This window comes from Ceratotherium simum, unplaced genomic scaffold (assembly GCF_057802395.1).
Source record: "Ceratotherium simum simum isolate JZ-2026a unplaced genomic scaffold, ASM5780239v1 HiC_scaffold_43, whole genome shotgun sequence".
NCBI lineage: Eukaryota > Metazoa > Chordata > Mammalia > Perissodactyla > Rhinocerotidae > Ceratotherium > Ceratotherium simum.
This window is the reverse complement of record NW_028261259.1, coordinates 7,416,906-7,434,413: the sequence shown is the minus strand read 5'-3', so window position 1 is coordinate 7,434,413 and position 17,508 is coordinate 7,416,906.

The following is a 17,508-nucleotide window of genomic DNA, read 5'->3' as shown; positions in this document are numbered from 1 at the left end:
CACTATAGTTTTTACTGAAATATAATTTTTCTTTCTAAGATCACCCTCATTTTTATCAAAGATAGACAAATTAAAACTAGTTTGCAAAATAAGCCTAGTTCCAAGAGTGTTGGCCCAATTATTTACATAAGTACAGCAAGAATAGCAATTGATCACATAGGCTCTTTTAAATCTGCTTTGCTGGAACTTTTTATAAGGAATCTGAGATTGAACTTTAAAGGCATCTCCAGGCCAGAAAAGCCAAGCCAAGGATTTTGTCATCAGACTTTGCCTGTAATACCTACAGATTTGGGTGAATTCCTTTCTTCCTAGGTTCCCCCAAAATATTTCGAGGTTCCTTGTGTTTGCCAGATAAGTGACATTCTTTATTTATCCTGGTAAGTGCTGCTTGGAACATAAGGTACCAGGCCAGTATTTCCACGTGGCTTTATTCCATAAAGTCCAATTTTCATTCCTCAAAAGCTGTATGGTTATATCGCAAATATGATCTTCCAGTCACAGCCTTGGTAATATAACCAGTGTTTCAATTATGTCCTGTTATAAGGAGGACAGATTCTTATTGAACTTATGCAAATAACTATATTGCAATGAAAACAATAATACTCACTTATTAAGAGTTTCCAAATTCGAGGGATCAGATAGAGAGAAATAGAGAAATATTTCAATTTTACTTACAAAAATATCATTTACCAAATTGTTATAAGTCATAGCAAGCTCAGGAGAAAAGAGAAAATGTTCTCCTTAACTCTGAAAAAACAAAACATTAACAATTCAGCAATACTTCAAATGAAAAATCATAAAAATTATAATTATCCTTATCAGTTCATTCAGTCCTGTGTAATCCATTCTTGATCCCAGTCTTTCTGTTAGCAGCTTCATGAAGTTATCAGTCTTTCCATCAGATTTCTGTAATTTCTTACCAAGTTCAGTTTTATGATCAGAAAGTTTGTCAGAAACCTGTACTCCAGTGTAAATGTCAGAGTCCTTTCCATGAATTTTTCTGAAGTCGAAATATTTTGCAAAAGCATTAGAGCAAAGAAATAAGTCTGTAAACAACAAGACCTCAAAATGGCAATTGACAGAGAAATTTGGTTAATTTTGTGACACACAACACTTTAAAATAATAATAACCAGAATTATGACTGATAATCAGGACAGATCAGAATTTCAGTAATGTTATACAATTTTAAAACACCTATGTCAATAACATTTGCCCACATAATAACACCTAAGCAGACTTATCATCACTTGTCTGACAATGCTTTCCATGTAATTTAACATACTGAATAAGCCTAGTAAATTTAGTATCTTCCCCCTGATAGAAAGAGAGCAAATTTCTTTGAGAATTTCCAGGGCCCTTTGAAAATTCTCAAAGAAAGAAAGTAAAAAAATGACTTTATTTAAGATATGAATTTTGGGGAGCTTGTCAAAAATAGAAAACGTTAAAGCAAAGAGAGAATTAAGAGTCCAAAAACCTTAATAGAGTGACCTCAGTCTTTTGAACACAGGAAATTATTTTAACAGTTTTTTTTTTTTCTGTCTTTTAGGTAGACTTACACAAAGGTAAAGAAAAATCTTTTATAACCTCTTTATCAAGTTCAAGAAAATTATCCTTTTAAGAGAAAGAAGACCAAATTATAGTTTTGTATCAGCTTCCTTCTGATATTAAATTCATTTACTTTATTAAATTCATTTCAATCTTAGCCAACTTGACCATACAAAAACTCCTTTTCCAGAATTCCTCTTCCACAAACCTATAACTTTCTTTTTACATTCAGTATTTGTCCCATGTCTTTCTTTTCCCTCCTAGTACTTGAAGACAAATTTATCTTTCTTAATCAATCAAATAAAATATTTCTATTCTTTGTTCCTTCTTTATATATCTTACTTTCCTTGTACACAGACATATTTTTTCTTAATATTCAGTAGCTTCAATCACATATACTAATTAGAAATTTTAACTCTTAGAAACCCCAATTTGTAAGTAAAAACTAAGTAACCATTATAAACTTTCTTTTACATTAGTATATTGTGGCTTGGAAAATTTATAAACACTTCATAACCTCTAGAAATATAATAGACCCAAAACACCTTTTAGTTTTCCTGTAATGAAAAGCCAAAAGTAACAAACGTAAGTTTAGTAATCAATGTCTAATATCTTATCTTATTTGGAAATGATGATAGTCAGTGAATTTTTATCATAAAATTTAGCAAAACTCTAAAGTTTTAAGTCACCAAAAAGATTTTGGAAGCTGTAACCACCATAACACATAATTATTATTTAAAGTTCACCCAACATTCATCTTTTTCACAACTATTTAGTTACTTGTTCCCAATAATTATTTAGATTGCCTATAAGACTTCATAAGACATTAGATAAAATTAGCCATCATTTAAATTAGTATTTTTGTTAACCAGTTCTGTAATAGAAATAACATCAGTTTTTTGTACAAAAGTTCATGTAAATTTCATCACCTCTTATACCTTTAAACATAGTTATCATTAAGATTTTTATCAATAGGTGTTGGTCTTCTAATTTTGGACAAGGGACGCATTCCCAGTCAGACATTTTAAAACATACACAGGCAAAATTGATGTAACCTCTTTATATAAAATTAGCTCAAACATTCCAACCTTTATAATCTTATCAACACTTACACTTTTACATGTTCTCAATTCAATTGTAACCTGAGTCAAGGTCTTAAGGCTATTTGAATTTTTCCCTTCCTTTTTCTCGCCTTTTTTTAGGTACCAATTAAACAATTGTGTGAGAGCTCTCAAAACATATTTTTTTCCCCCAATTTAGAAGTTTTCCAATTCAAAGGATCTGTCGTCGGGCCATTGACGAGTAGGATCTTCATTTGTATATTTATTCCAATAGTGACTCGATCCAATAAGCCATTTTAAGGAAAGACCCGGTGGTAACTTTCCCATGCTTAGAATAAATCTTTACCATGGACGCAAGAGGCATCCCTGGTGAGGGCACGGATGATGTAGCCCCCATGATCCACAGAATTCACTCCCAAAGATATTCAGAGAAAGTAAAGACCTTCGTTGCACAGGCGGTAAGGATGGTGTAGTGAAAACGGTGTCTCCGGTCTCCCACAATAGTGTGGGACGCCTCCAGTCACAGACCCGCTAATCTGTGACACCGGGCAGGCAATACTGGAATGGGATTTTTCCAGCACTAACAGCAACGAAGGTTAAGACAATAAAAGTCCTTATGGACTGGGCCCTTTATGACAAACTCCCCTGAAAGCTTGGCACAGCCAGATAAAGAGACAGTTCAGAACCCCAGTCTACTCAACTGGCCACCAAGGGGCACCTCGGTAAATGCACCTTCCGTATGGTGGAGACCAAGGAGAATATTCTCACTGGTCACAAAGCCAAGTTTTCTCAGGACACAGAACAAGACAGAAGGAAAAACCTCATCCGTTTTTTTTCTTATGTGTACAATGACAGCTTTAACCACGTCTTAGGTCTCTTGGAGTCAGAATAATACTTGGGGGGGAGGTGCCACGGGGTTGGGGACTGTGTGCTTTACAGAGTACCTCGTCGTTGCATGGACATTTTCTTGCAGTTGGCGTTGGACCTGTGTCATCTACCCCCTTCCGTGACCCAATTTATCCTGTCACGGGAGTCTTCTGAAAGTGGCGAGCGCCCTAATGGCTCTTAACTGCTCGACCCGTGCCCACCAAATTTGCGGCCTTTTTGGCTTCCAAGATGCCCTTGGCAATGGCCTTCACTTCATGTGCATATTAACCCACAGCAAAGTTTGTCTAAATAGACGCCAGTCTGGTGAGACCCGCAAACTCACCAGTCTGTGGGGCCGGCCCAGACAGTAGGCTCATAGGGCCTATGCCTGCATCCTACCCTATGGTATTTCCTTCTTATGACACACAATACAAAAGACAGAGACAAAAGAGAAAAACAGAGACTATCTCTGGGAGGAAAAGGGATCAAGATCAAAACCAAGAGTACTCTACCAAATTTACCAGCGTCACTAAAAGCACAAGAAACTAGTTTCCCAAATATTTTCTCCTGCCAATCTAAATTTTGAAAGAGAATAAATTTCTCACCACTTCCTTCCACCGGACTCCACAGGTAGAGATTCCGGGAGGCTGACATGGTAAGAAGTCTTACATTTTGCCGGCTTTCGTCAGGGGTTCCCGTATTTCGTCCCCTGCAGTAATGCAGGGAGAAGGCATTTCTTCCAGCCAGAGAACGCAACTTGCCAGCCAGTGTAGCTCCACGTTGGGCGCAAAAAATGTTGAGGGAGTGAGAGACTCTCCCTCTTCCATTTTCTTAAGGTTCTCATGGCTGGCCAAATAATTAACAAGACAGGTTAGCAGGAGAAAATAATACCAAGTTTAATAACTTGTATACATGGGAGAAACTCAGAAATGAGCAACTCGTCCCTCTGTCTAAGCTGCCCGCTTAAGTATTGTAGCTAAAGAAGAGGAAGGTGTTGGGGGTGGGTAGTGGTCTAGGACCACAGAGGGCAAGAAGACAACTCACATGGAGATAGAAATGCAAATGTTTGCCTGACAACTCTTCTCAGGGTCATCTATAGATAATGTGGTCAGGGAGAGATAGAGTTTTTGATAAAAGGGGCTTGGTGCCTTTCCTATTGTAACCTCTAGCCTATGTAATCTTTACAACCATCATGATAATAACTCCTTCCTGAAACAGATTTTTTGTTTTAAATTCTATAGGCAGTTTGGGAGGGGAAATTCAAATATTCTTCCTGAGTTCTCTGAGTCCTTATTGTCTTCAGCTCGAAACAATACACACACCAGGGTGGTGCCTCCTGTGGTAGCTTGCCCTGAGCACCATCACCTCCATTTATAAGGATGCACCCATTATATAGATTCTGTACAAAATTGCAAAGATCACTTTTTCCTTTTCAAAATTTATTTGTTTTAACTTATAATAGTGAGAACCTTAGTGTTGGGTAAACTGCTGCACAATTACTGGAAAGGCTGAGAGTGTTTTTGAAAAGTGTAGAAGTCTAAAGATAATGAAAAGTACATTTCTCCAACGTCAAGTCCCTTGATGATCTCATAGGTGTCTGTCTAGTTGTACTCGGAAGAGATGGAAGATTGAACACCAGGACAGCACACAAGGAAACAGGCTGCCAACTTGAGGGCTTCCCATGGACCACAGAGTGCCTAGCAGACTCTTAGAGATTAAATCTGGGCTTTGTCCATGGGTTGGCCCTGAGAGGAAGATTTTGCTTAAATGACCAGAGAATAGACAACATATTTTGTTGATAATAATTCTTACCATGTAAATTTCTTTATAAATCTCTGAATAAAATAAAAAAGTATAATCCTCATAGAAATCAACTCTTACTGACAAGCCCCACAGCCTTCTCTGGAGAGCTCAACCGAAAATGTCTCCACTGACTGTGAATTGCTCTTCTCTGAAAGCCAGCCAGCACTTCACTGATAGCCCTGGATAAGGAAGGCCAGATACAATTCTTTGAAGATATTTAGCTGAATTCAGAACTAAAAATCCTACCTCCAGTTGGCTCCTCTGTGAGAATGGATGGCCGGCCTTGTTTCACAGCCTGAGCTGTTGAGGTTTCATATGAGATAAATTGCTCTGTTCTCCAGGGATGGAAAAGCTGGAATGTGACATCGATTCAGGGCTGAGATTTTGCAGGTAAAGATAGGGTCATAGAGGGGAATAAAGATTTCAGCAAATTGGTTTGTTGTTCTCTACAGTGGAAATAATTTAAGAAGCAGATAGTCTCTCACTCAAACTTCTCTTCCTTGTTCTCTATCTGTCATATCACTGTAAAAATTCTCTCTATGAAAATTTCAGTCTTTTTTCTTTGTAGTGTGTTTATTATCATCTTTATGAATTCTTTGACTTCACCACCTTCTTGGCACCACAAAGCTAGCCATTGAGATATTATTATAGATTCAGTTTTGCAACTTCATCCCCTTATCTCTATTTCCTCCTCCATTTCGTAGTTTTAGTTCTTATTGTATCTTATGCTTGAAAAGACTTGAAGCTTACAGTGTGTATCAGTTCCTTATTTTCTCAAATTTTTATTATCTAAATGGCCTCAACTATCACTTTTTTTAGAAAAGAAGTGAAATACATGACAGAACAGTACACTGTAATAAATTGACCACTTATAAAATTAAGTTCAACCTGAAATCCCTCCCCACTTAACAGAGACCATCTTTTATAATTCACAATGCTTTAGTGTGGGCAGGGTCAGTTTATCAACGATTTTTGGATGTTTTAAACCACATGAGATATATACAGTGTAAGGTAAAATCGTTAATCTTGCAGAAGTTGTAGAATTTCTTGATGCTTAGGGGAGTTGGTGGTGGAGAACCTGAATCATATGAAAAGTAGTTGATTAATTAGCACCTGAGTTTGTTAATTTGGTAAGGATGATGATGAGACATACATGTTGAAAAGATAACTTGGCGTATCAGAGTACTGTAAGAGGCCACTGGGAAAATTCATAATATTCTCAAATACTACAAAAAATGACCATTTTTCATAAAAGATGTCATACATGACAGCGTCATATACTTCTGTCAGAAAACTTGCAATGAAGAAAATTAACACTTGAGTCATTTTAATTCTACCAATTTGTTCATGCTTACTAGTAGGTTAAAAAACTAATTAGAAATAAAGTAATAAGTGATATACTTGCATAATTTTTAAATTTTCTTGGTAAAAAACTTTTTCATATTTTTAAAAAATATTTATTTGTATTTATTTTAAGCTGAATTTATTCCTGGGCCCAAAGAATTTTTTTTTTAATTAACTAACACCAATTCTTTTCAAGCTCTTTCAAAAAGTTGAAGAGGAGAAAATACCTCTAAAGTCATCCTATGGGATTAGCACTACCCTGATATCAAAGCCAAAGACACTAAGAGAAAAGAAAACTATAGGTCAATATCTTTGATGAATATTGATATAAAAATCCTCCATAAAATAGTAATAAACTAAATTCATAAACATATTAAAAGGATTATACAGCATTTTTAAGTGGGGTTTATTCCTGGAATACAAGGATGTTTCAATATATGAAAATGAATTAATGTAATAAACCACATTAACAGAATGAAGGAAGAAAACACATGATCATCTCAATGGATGCAGAAAAAGCATTTAACAAAACTCAACATGCTTTCATGCTAAAACCACTAAAAAAACACTCAGAGTATAAGGAAACAACTTCAACATAATAAAATCCATATATAGAAATCCACAGAGAACATCATTTTCAATGGTGAAAGACTGAAATCTTTTTCTCTAAGATCAGGAACAAGACAAGAAGGCCCATTTTCACCACTTCTATTCAACATGGTAGTAGAAGATCTAGCCAAAGCAATTAGGCAAGAAAAAGAAAGAAATAGCATCCAAATTACAAAAGAAGCAGTAATATTATATTTGTTTACAAATAGTATCTTATATGTTGAAACCCCTAAAACTTCCACCAAAAAATTGTTAGAACTAGTAAATTCTGCATAGTGGGACACAAAATCAACATGCAAAAACTAGTTGTTCTTCTATACATTAATAATAAGTAATATAAAAGAAATTTAAAACCTTTACATTTTTATTAACAATAGCAACAAAAAGAGTAAAATACTTAAGAATCAACTTACTCAAAGAGGTAAAAATTCCAATGATGGTTTTGCAAAAATAGAAAAATCTATCCTCAAATTCTTATGGACTCTCAAGGGACACTGAATAGCCAAAACAATCTAGAAAAAGAAGAACAAAGTTAGAGAACTCACACTTCCTGATTTCAAAACTTACTATAAAGTAATCAAAACAGTGTGGTACTGGCATAAATACACACACTATACTAATGAAATAGCACAGAGAGCCCAGAAATAAAACTTTGCATATATGGTCCAATGATTTTTGACAAAGGTACAAGGATCATTCATTGGAGAAAAGATCAGTTTTTCAACAAATGTTGTTGGGAAAACTGGATACCCACATGCAAAAGAATGAGTTTGGAGCCTTACTTTACACTATATACAAAAATTAACTCAAAATGGATCAAAGATATAAATGTTAGAGTTGAAGCTATAAAATCCTTAGAAGAAAACACATGGTAAAAGCTGTATGTCATTGGGTCCAAATGCCATTGCAAAAATGATTTCTTTAATATGACACCAAATCCATAAATAACAAATTGGACTTCATCAAAACGAAAAAGTTTTCTGTATCACAAGATACTATCAACAGAGTAAAAGGCAAACCATGGAATGGTTGAAAATATTTGCAAATCACAAATCTGATAAGGGATTAATATCTAAAATAAATAAAGAACTTCTACAACTGAACAATAAAATAAACTCAATTTAAAAATGCACAAAATACTTGAATAGACATTTATCCAAAGAAAATATAAAATGAACAGGAAACACAAGAAAAGATGCTCAAAATCGCTAAGTATCAGGAAAATGTGAAATAAAAGCACAATGAGCTACCTTTTCACACCCATTAGGATAGTTACAATCACAAAATCAGAACATAAGTGTTGGCAAGAATGTTGAGAAATTGGAACCCTTCTGCTCTGAGTGTGAGAATATAGAACTGTGGAAAACAGTATGGCAGTTCCTTCAAAAATTAAAAATAGAATTACTATATGATCTAGAAATTCCACTTATGGGTTCTGAAATAATAAAAAAGCATATTTATCGGCCTCTGCGTCCAGTTCTTGGCACAGAGCTCCTAAAACCTTTGTAATTTCCCCAGTGATAAGAACACTAAGAGAATCTTTTGTTCTATTGAGGCAACTCTGGGTGGGCTCTTGGATGGCTCCTGGATGGGGAGTGGTCACCAGAAAGACCAAGCCCTGATTAGAAGCTTCGAATTTTTAGCCCTACTCTTTATCCTTCAGAGAAAGGAGAGGGGCTGGAAACTGAGTTAATAATTGATCATGTCTATGTGAGAGAGCCTCCATAAAAATCCCAATAGAAGGTGGTCCAGAGAGCTTCCAGGTTGGCAATGACAAGGACTGCTTGGAGAGTGGTGTATGACTGGAGATGGCATGAAAGCTTTGTGTACTATCTCCATACCTTTACCTATGCACCACTTCCAACAGGCTCTTCTTGAATTATATCCTTTTATAATAAACTGGTGTTCAAGTAAATGTTTCTCTGAGTTTTGTGAGCCACTCTAGGAAATTAATCAAACCCAAGGAGGAGGTTGTGGGAACCTCTGGTTTATAGCTAGTAAGTCAGAAGTACAGGTAACAACCTGGGCTTGTAACTGGCATCTGAAGTAAAGGTGAGGTTGGGTGGGTGTGCAGAATTATAGGACAGAGCCATCAGCCTGTAGAATCTGATGTATCTCTGGGTTGTCAGCATCAAATTGAGTTGAATTATCTGGCAACCAGCTGGCATTCCAAGAATTGCTTCTTGGAGGTGTGGGGGACCCTGTTATATGTGAAAAAGTGAATCTGAGAACACCATTTATGGGTATACACCCAAAAGAACTGAACGCAGAGGTATAAAGACATATATGTACACCCATGTTCTTAACAGCATTATTCAAAATAGCCGGAAGCTGGAATCAAGCCAGATGTCCATCAGTGGATGAATTGACAAAAAAATGTATTGTATACACATAGTGGAATACTACTCACCCTTAAAAAGGAAGGAATTCTGACACATGTTATGACATGGATGAACCTTGCGGACTTTATGCTAAGTGAAATAAAGCCAGTCAGAAAAGGAAAAATATTGTATGATTCTACTCATATAAAGTAATTAGAGTAGTCAAATTTATAGGAATAGAAAGGAGAATGGTGGTTCCCAGGGGCAAGAGGGAGGGATAACAGGGAGTTGTTGCTTAATGGGCACAAAGTTTCAGTGCAATGTGAAAATAGTTCTGTGGATGGTTGGAGGTTATGGCTACACAATTATGTGAAGGTATTGAATGTCGCTGAATTGTACACTTAAAAATGGTTAAAATTTTATGTTATGCATATTTTATGACCATTAAAATATTAATTATTTTCAACAAATGAACAAACAATAGCTACATGCAATAGCATGGATGAATATCATAACCATAATGTTGCATAAAAGAAATTATATTCAAAAGGCTATATATTTTATAATTCCATTTATATAAAATCCAAGAAAGAAACAAAACCGAGGTCTGGCTTCTACTAATGGTGGAGTAGCTTGTTGAACTAACACTCTCACAGATAACAATGATAAAATCTGCACAAAATATTATATATATTTATACAGACTCGTGTAGCTATATGTAAAACACATATAATAAATGTGTATATGTGTGTATGTTTAAATCACTTCCAAAAGCAAGCAGAACTGAGAGGGAATCTTCCCTTAAATGATGGGAATTGCACCAGGAGATATTTGCAAGCTTGAATCTGTTGCCTCAAAGCATTCCAAAATCTGTACATGGCCTAGACAGGGGAAAAACTACAGTCTTACTTGTAAAGTTAGAGGATGTATTTTTGGGCTGGCAGAGTAGCTGGAAAGTTAGGGGAGAAATTCTGGAAGGGAGGGAGACACAAAGAGGAAAATCGCAAAATATATATGTATGTCTCTCCCCCACACACACCAAATTGGCCGATCTTTGAACAACACACATACAGGGTAGGCCCCAGAAGACCTAGTGTAAAAACAGCAGTTGGAAGATGAAAGAACTGGCTGAGGATTTCAGCTATGCCCACTGTAAAGGAGATAGGATTGGAATTTCAGTCCAGCCAAGTTGATTCCCTGCTAGAAAACTAACAACACTCTTCAAGGAAATACAATAGAATCCAGAGCCTCTATACCTATCTTTCATGATTTCCAGTACACAATTTAAAAGAATCATGAGATTTGAAGAAACAGGAAAATGTAATCCATATGTGACCAAAAGCAGGCAGTAGAAACTCTCCCCAATGTGTTTCAAATAGCAGTCAAGAATACAAAAGCAGCTATTATAAAGATGATCATGGTGGTAAAGAAAAATATTCCCATAATGAATGAACAGATGTGGGAACTCAGCAGAGAAGTGGAAATTACACAAAAGAACCAAATAGGAAGATGAAATAAAATAAATACTTTTGAGTTTACCAGTAGATTAGAAACAGTAGAAAAAACATGAAGATACAGCAATAGAAATTATCCAGTCTGAAGAAAAGAATGTAAAAATTTTGAAGAAAAATGAAGAGAGCCTTATGACCTGTGAGATGATTGAGTCCCCAGCAGAGAGGAGAAAGACAGAAAAATTAAATGAGGCAGAAAGGCAAATCAATAAGTAATAGCATAAAACTTCCAAAATTTGGTGAAAAATCTAAAATTTTAGATCCAAGAAAGTCAGCAAACCCACAAAATAAAATATAAAATAAAAGCATACTCAGGTACATGATAGTCAAGCTACTAAAATCCAAAGATAAAAAGAAAATCTTGAAAGCAGTCAGGGAAATACATATATACAGGGGAAGACATTACATACAGGGAGAAATAACGTGAATGATGGATGATACGTTATCAAAAACAAAAGAGACAACTCAACAACAAAATGACATCTTTCAATGCAGAAAGAAAACCCAAAAGTCGACACAAAATTCTATATTTAGCAGAACTCACTTTCAAAAATGAAGCAAAAGCCACAATAAGATACTGCGCGCCTATTAGGTGCCTGAAACAAAAAATAAAATTGCAAATACCACATGAGGAGGTGGGTGAGGAGTAGGAGCAATTAGAAGTGGGAATGCAACATGATAGTTGCATTCAGAAAACAGTTGAGCAGGTTCTTATAAAGCTAAACATACACTTATTATATGACTCAGATATCCCGCTCCTAGGTATTTACTGAAGAAAATTGAAAACTAATGTTTAAACAAAAATCTTTGTGGGAATCTTGTTCATTATTAGAGAGTGATAATCAAGGATACCATCAAATATCATTTAATTGACCTTATAATTGATTAGAACACTAAGTTTAGTTGAACGTTTGATATTCACCAAGTGTGTTAATCTGCTTACAACTGCTATGTGCCTGACTCCTCGTAGAAGTGTATCTTTGGCCCATCACAAGATTTTAATGACTCAAATCATCATAAATTAAGATAATGTACTGTCTTTTGGATGATAGGGAGGCATGTGGGTCCATTTTGGAAATTTGCCCCTCTGTCTTTGCTGCCCATGGGACGTTGCTGGTTCCTAGGTCTCCAGGTGGCTTGCACAAGCCCTAGGTCTGTAATAGCTTGGTGCCTCTCCTTCTAATTGGGGTAGAAATAAAGGAGATTAGAGAGACTTATTAAAGTTTTTGTTGCATGAAGTCTTCTATGAAGACCATCCATGCATATTGTTCTGGATAGCTCTCTGTTCCTAAGACTACTAGTTACTTTAAGGGCTTGTCGGGAACTGTGAAAGGTCTGATATTTTACCTTACCTGCAAGCTAATAAGTTAGCCTACAATGGTTTAGCAGATGCTGACAAAAGACCCGAGACCCATGGGTCAGAGACAAAGGACTCAATGACACAGCAATAGCAGTGGCCAGAGTATCATCATCTGCACCAGTTCACTAAATCTCACTTCCTACAGTGTGATACACAGTGGGCCAGGTGACATGCAGAGGGTTGCAAGATCTCAGAGCCTAAGGAACTCAAATCATTGATAACGGGCAAGATGTCTGCTAACCTTTGCCCTGGGGGGGTGTTATTTTTATTATACTGGGCAGTAAGCAAGCCTGCCCTTTGCTCCAGAGGAGGCCACTATTTCTATCTTCCAAGGCTGACAGCTCTACACACATCCTTGAAAGGATAGCCTGGTCTTACTGACTTTCAAAGATAAGCTTGAATGAGACTTGATCATCGTTCAGTTCTTCTGTTTGCTTTATTGAGATTGTGCAAATATGCTCTTTTCTCTGTAAAGTTCACTAAATTTATTCATACATAAGGGATGCTGTTGGTTTTATTTATTAAGTTGAAATTGTCTTATTAGAGCAAATGATGAAACTGTTATGGGTTGGATCTGAAAGTATGATTTCCAGGAAAAAATGTGAAAGATGATTAGTGCGCACAGAACTTTGCCACAAGGAGCTGATAGCAACTTAAATGATTTTAATTTGAATACTGTTTTATACAACTTTCTTCCATTTACTTCATCCTCTCTGCTTCCTTTAACTCTCATATGGGAATGGGGCACTTTCAGGGATTCACTGAACTCATTTACAATGTTCAAATGGTTTTGTCTGTTGTGGTTTTTTTTATTGAGGTAAAGTTTGCATACAACATTATATCAGTTTCATGGGTACAACGTAATGATTCAATGTTTGAGTATATATTGAAATGATCACCACAATAAGTCCAGTTAACATCCGTCCATACATAGTTACAAATATTTTTCTCTTGTGATGAGGACATGGCATATTTCAAGGTGCAGAAGAATCAACGATGGTGTCATACTTTTCTATATACAGCTTGATGAATTTGGACATAAGTATACACCCTTGAGACTGTCATCACCATCAAGACCACAAACATATTCATCACCTTCCAAAGTTTTCTCTCACCTCCTTTATTACTATCATTCTGTGGTAAGAACTCTTAGTATCTACTCAAGTAGCAAATGTGACGTATGCAATAGAGTTTTGTTAGCTGAAGGCACTACGCCATATCCTACATCTCCAGAACTGATTTATCTTGATAACTGAAACTTTGTATCCTTTGATAATCAGCTCCCCATTTCCCCATCCCTCCAGCCCCTGGCAACCACCATTCTAACCTCTGCTTGTATGAGTTTGACAATTTTACATTCCACATATAAGTATTTGTCTTTCTCTGTCTGCCTTATTTCACTTAGCATAATATCTTCTAGGTCCCTCATGTTGTCAAAAATGGCAGGAATTCCTTCTTTTTTCAAGGTTGACGAATATTCCATTTCTTTATCCATTCATCCGTCAATGACGTTTAGGTTACTTCCATATCTTCGCTACTGTGAATTAGCTGCAATGAACATTAGAGTACAGGTATCTCTTTGAGACCTTGATCTCAATTCCTGTGGGTATACACCAGAAGTGGGATGCTGGATCATATGCTAGTTTTCTTCTTTGGAGGAACCTCCATACTGTTTTCCATAATGGCTGTACTAGTTTATATTCCCACAAGGTTTCCTTTTCTCCACATCTTCACCAATATTTGTCATCTTTAGTTTTTTTTATAATTGCCATCTTAACAAGTGTGAAGTGATACCTCATTGTGGTTTTGATTTGCATTCCCTGATGGTAAACGATGCCAAACACTTTTTCAGACACCTATTGGCCACTTGTATGTCTTCATTGGACAAAGTCTATTGTGGTCTCTTGCCCATATTTTAAATTGATTTGTCTTTTTGTTATTGAGCCAACAGAAAAAAAGGAGAACAAAATTTCCAGGCGTTATGGGTGCTTCCCAGTTGATGCAGACGGTTTTGTGTTTACAGTGGTACCAAAAGGTCATGTTTCGTGCTTTTTCTTCAGCTTGTTATAAGACCAGCAGCAGCTGCGGCATGGCAGATAATCGGGATCTTCTGGGTTTGGAGGCTTACAAAATAAATGAGTGGTAAGGAATTTTTTATGTTTCCAAGTAAATTATTGTGATCATAGTCCATGGAATCCAGGATTAGATAGGTGTAGGAGGAAATTAAGGTGAGGATTGGTGATCTGGCATTACTTCTGATCTTGAGGGACAAGTATCTACTGTATGAGAGTTTCAATAAAAATATTAGAGATCAGGAATTTGTGGTGGGTGAATATGTTTTCTGAATTATTTACTTTTGAACATAACCACTAGGATTATGTGAACATCTGGGAGATTGGAGGAAGTCGTTAACAGGGGGTGGTTGATAATATCACTATTGATTTAACCTCTATGAACACCAAGTGGTCAATGGATTAAGCAAATGAGTAGACAGAAAACACAAAAATGGTAAGATTTGGGTTTTAGTAAAGGACTGGGGACTGACTGTCCTGAGAGGGAGTGCCAGGACTTGTGCGGTTGAGAGTGACAAGGACAAGAAGAGAATAGAATCACACTCAAACAAGGAGGGGGTGTTAACAGGATAGAGGGGGAGAAATGATCTGGAGTAGCCTTGAGTTTTGACCTTGAGCTTTCTGTTCTTGATGCAAATCTGCCTGATGATATCAGAGGACACAGGTCAGATCTATCCCCAGAGGATAGAGGGGGGTGGAAGTACAAAACAGCCAGGATAATTGTCCTAAAAAGGCAGGCTTCTTTTATCATTTGACCCACTTTCATGATTGGTTTTTGTAGGGTAAGAGGAAAAGAAGGATGATAAGAAGGATGACAGTCACGTCTTCGCAGAGGAAGCAGCATAACTGTGAAAACCAGTCCAAACCAAAGCTTGCTTTAAGCATCTCCATCCCTTTGAGGATGTCCAGTGACATGTTCAAGAGGACGGTGACTAGAATCCCATCACATCCTGGCAATGACGGGTCTCTGGGAGGATACCTTGGACCAGCCCCACCAAGTCTGCTGGGCCCAGAGACCGCAAGGACTCCAGGCCTGCAGCAGTGGAGGACAACTCGTAAGTCCTTTCAATCTTGCCAAAGCATTGCAAAAACTTGCACCTAGTCACACAGGTGAATCCCTGCCAGGTGTGCTCGCAGGTGGTCTGCATTCCAGGTCCCTTGAGCACTCCTGCTGGTCTTCAGATTTGGCAGAGATGATTCCAGGAGCTGATATGGGCATTCCACAGCTCGACTGCCAACAATTTCGGACGACTGAGGAAGGTATCAGGAAGGAGGAAAGGGCAGTGAAGAGCACAGGAGCGAGACTGGTGATCGCACTGATGGCGGACAGACTTGCTAGCGAGGCAGAGAAAGTGAGGGCCAACAAGGCCGTCCTGACAGCAGATGAAATGGAGCAGGCACCTCAGTGAGGTCTCTTGGCTGCGTCCCTAATGTTTCCTTGCTTTGAGCTCTTGAACTTTTAAAATATACCAATACTTTTCTTTTATTAAACTCTGCTGCGTGACAAAGAAAATATAGATAGCGGTTTCTTTCTGAGGTGAGAGGTTGAGTTTCAGGTGAGGAGAGAAAGATCTTCTTTTTTCATGCTGTTTTCTCATTTTCCTTTACTATGTACAATATTTATTTGTACTTTAAAGTCAGCAGCCAGTTATCAACGTCACGGGGTGATTCAGCTTTTCCCATCACAGTCACAGTAAAACCTACATAAAGTGGATTATTCTTTTTGTGTAATATTCCAATAGACTCCAAAATATTATTTCAAATCACTTTTGTGTCTATGTTCTCAAATTAGATATTTACTTCTAGGTCTCCATTTTTCTGTTCTCTGTTGCATGCCAATTCAGAGTTGCATCTAAGGAAATACCAGATTTCCCACAGTTTTTTAGATGCATATGTGTTGGAAATGTGATTCATGAAAATGGACATGGCAGTTGGGGGTTCGTGCTATTACCGAAAGAGATCTTTTCAGGATCAGTAATGCTGAAAGAAACCACTGCTTGTTGGGATTTAATTGTCTATTTGAGGGATCAATCTTTCACTGTTGGCACTTCTCTTTCTCTTTGGAGGGAAAGTACGGCCTTCCCAGTATTTCCATTACCAAATCACTTTCCTGGGTGGCTGTGCCATGTCAGGAAGGTCTTGAGATGATGGGAACCAGGGTTCATCCTCAAATTCTGGCTGTTCTGACAAGGCTTCCCTGGCAGAGTGCAGCCTGTGTTTCTGGGTGAAACTTGCAGCCATCAGAAAGGAGGGGATACCTCACAAGTGCCAAGCGATTCATCTGTCCCTTGTCTTACAGGGTGTTCCCAAGTGATGAGGTTCAAAATGCCACTTGGTAACCATTTGAAATCTGCTACTCATGGGGTGGGTTCTCTGTGTGAGCTCAGAACAGTGTCTGTTCACCACCAGATGGGAAGCATTTCAGTATTTTAATTGGTAAGGCTGTGTTCATGCACGTCCATGGACCATCAGTTCAGTGGCATTCCCTGCTGGAGCCCCCCACACCCCTGTCATACCTCATCTTTCAAAGCTCCAAACAGCCTTCACACCTCAGGAGGTTGTGGTAATGTAACCACAGCACAGGATTGGGGAAAAAACCACAACCACCCAGGGGTGACACAGTTTAAGGGCTCGGGCCCAATTGCCCCATTTGGATGAGTTGGTAACACCAACACTTAGTGTGTAAACTGGATGATTGTCCAAGATCATGGACCTAAGAACGACACGGGCTCAGATGTCACCTTGGACAGCAAAGGACAGTGTGGGGTCACTCACTGTCCAGGATTATGGTGCCTTATACTGACAAAGTAGAGCTCACCGGGGATCCTCTGGCCAAGCCAGAGAGGAGGCTTGGGACCTTCTAGGGATTTCTGTCCTAAAGGGAATTGCTTAAGGAAGGCAGGGGTGCTGAGAATCCTAGTTCACAGAGAGCAGTCATGTTTATGGAACGAGGCCCAGCAGTAGCCTTAAAAGCTGCATCACAAATCTTTCCACCTGGATACAAAACAAACAGG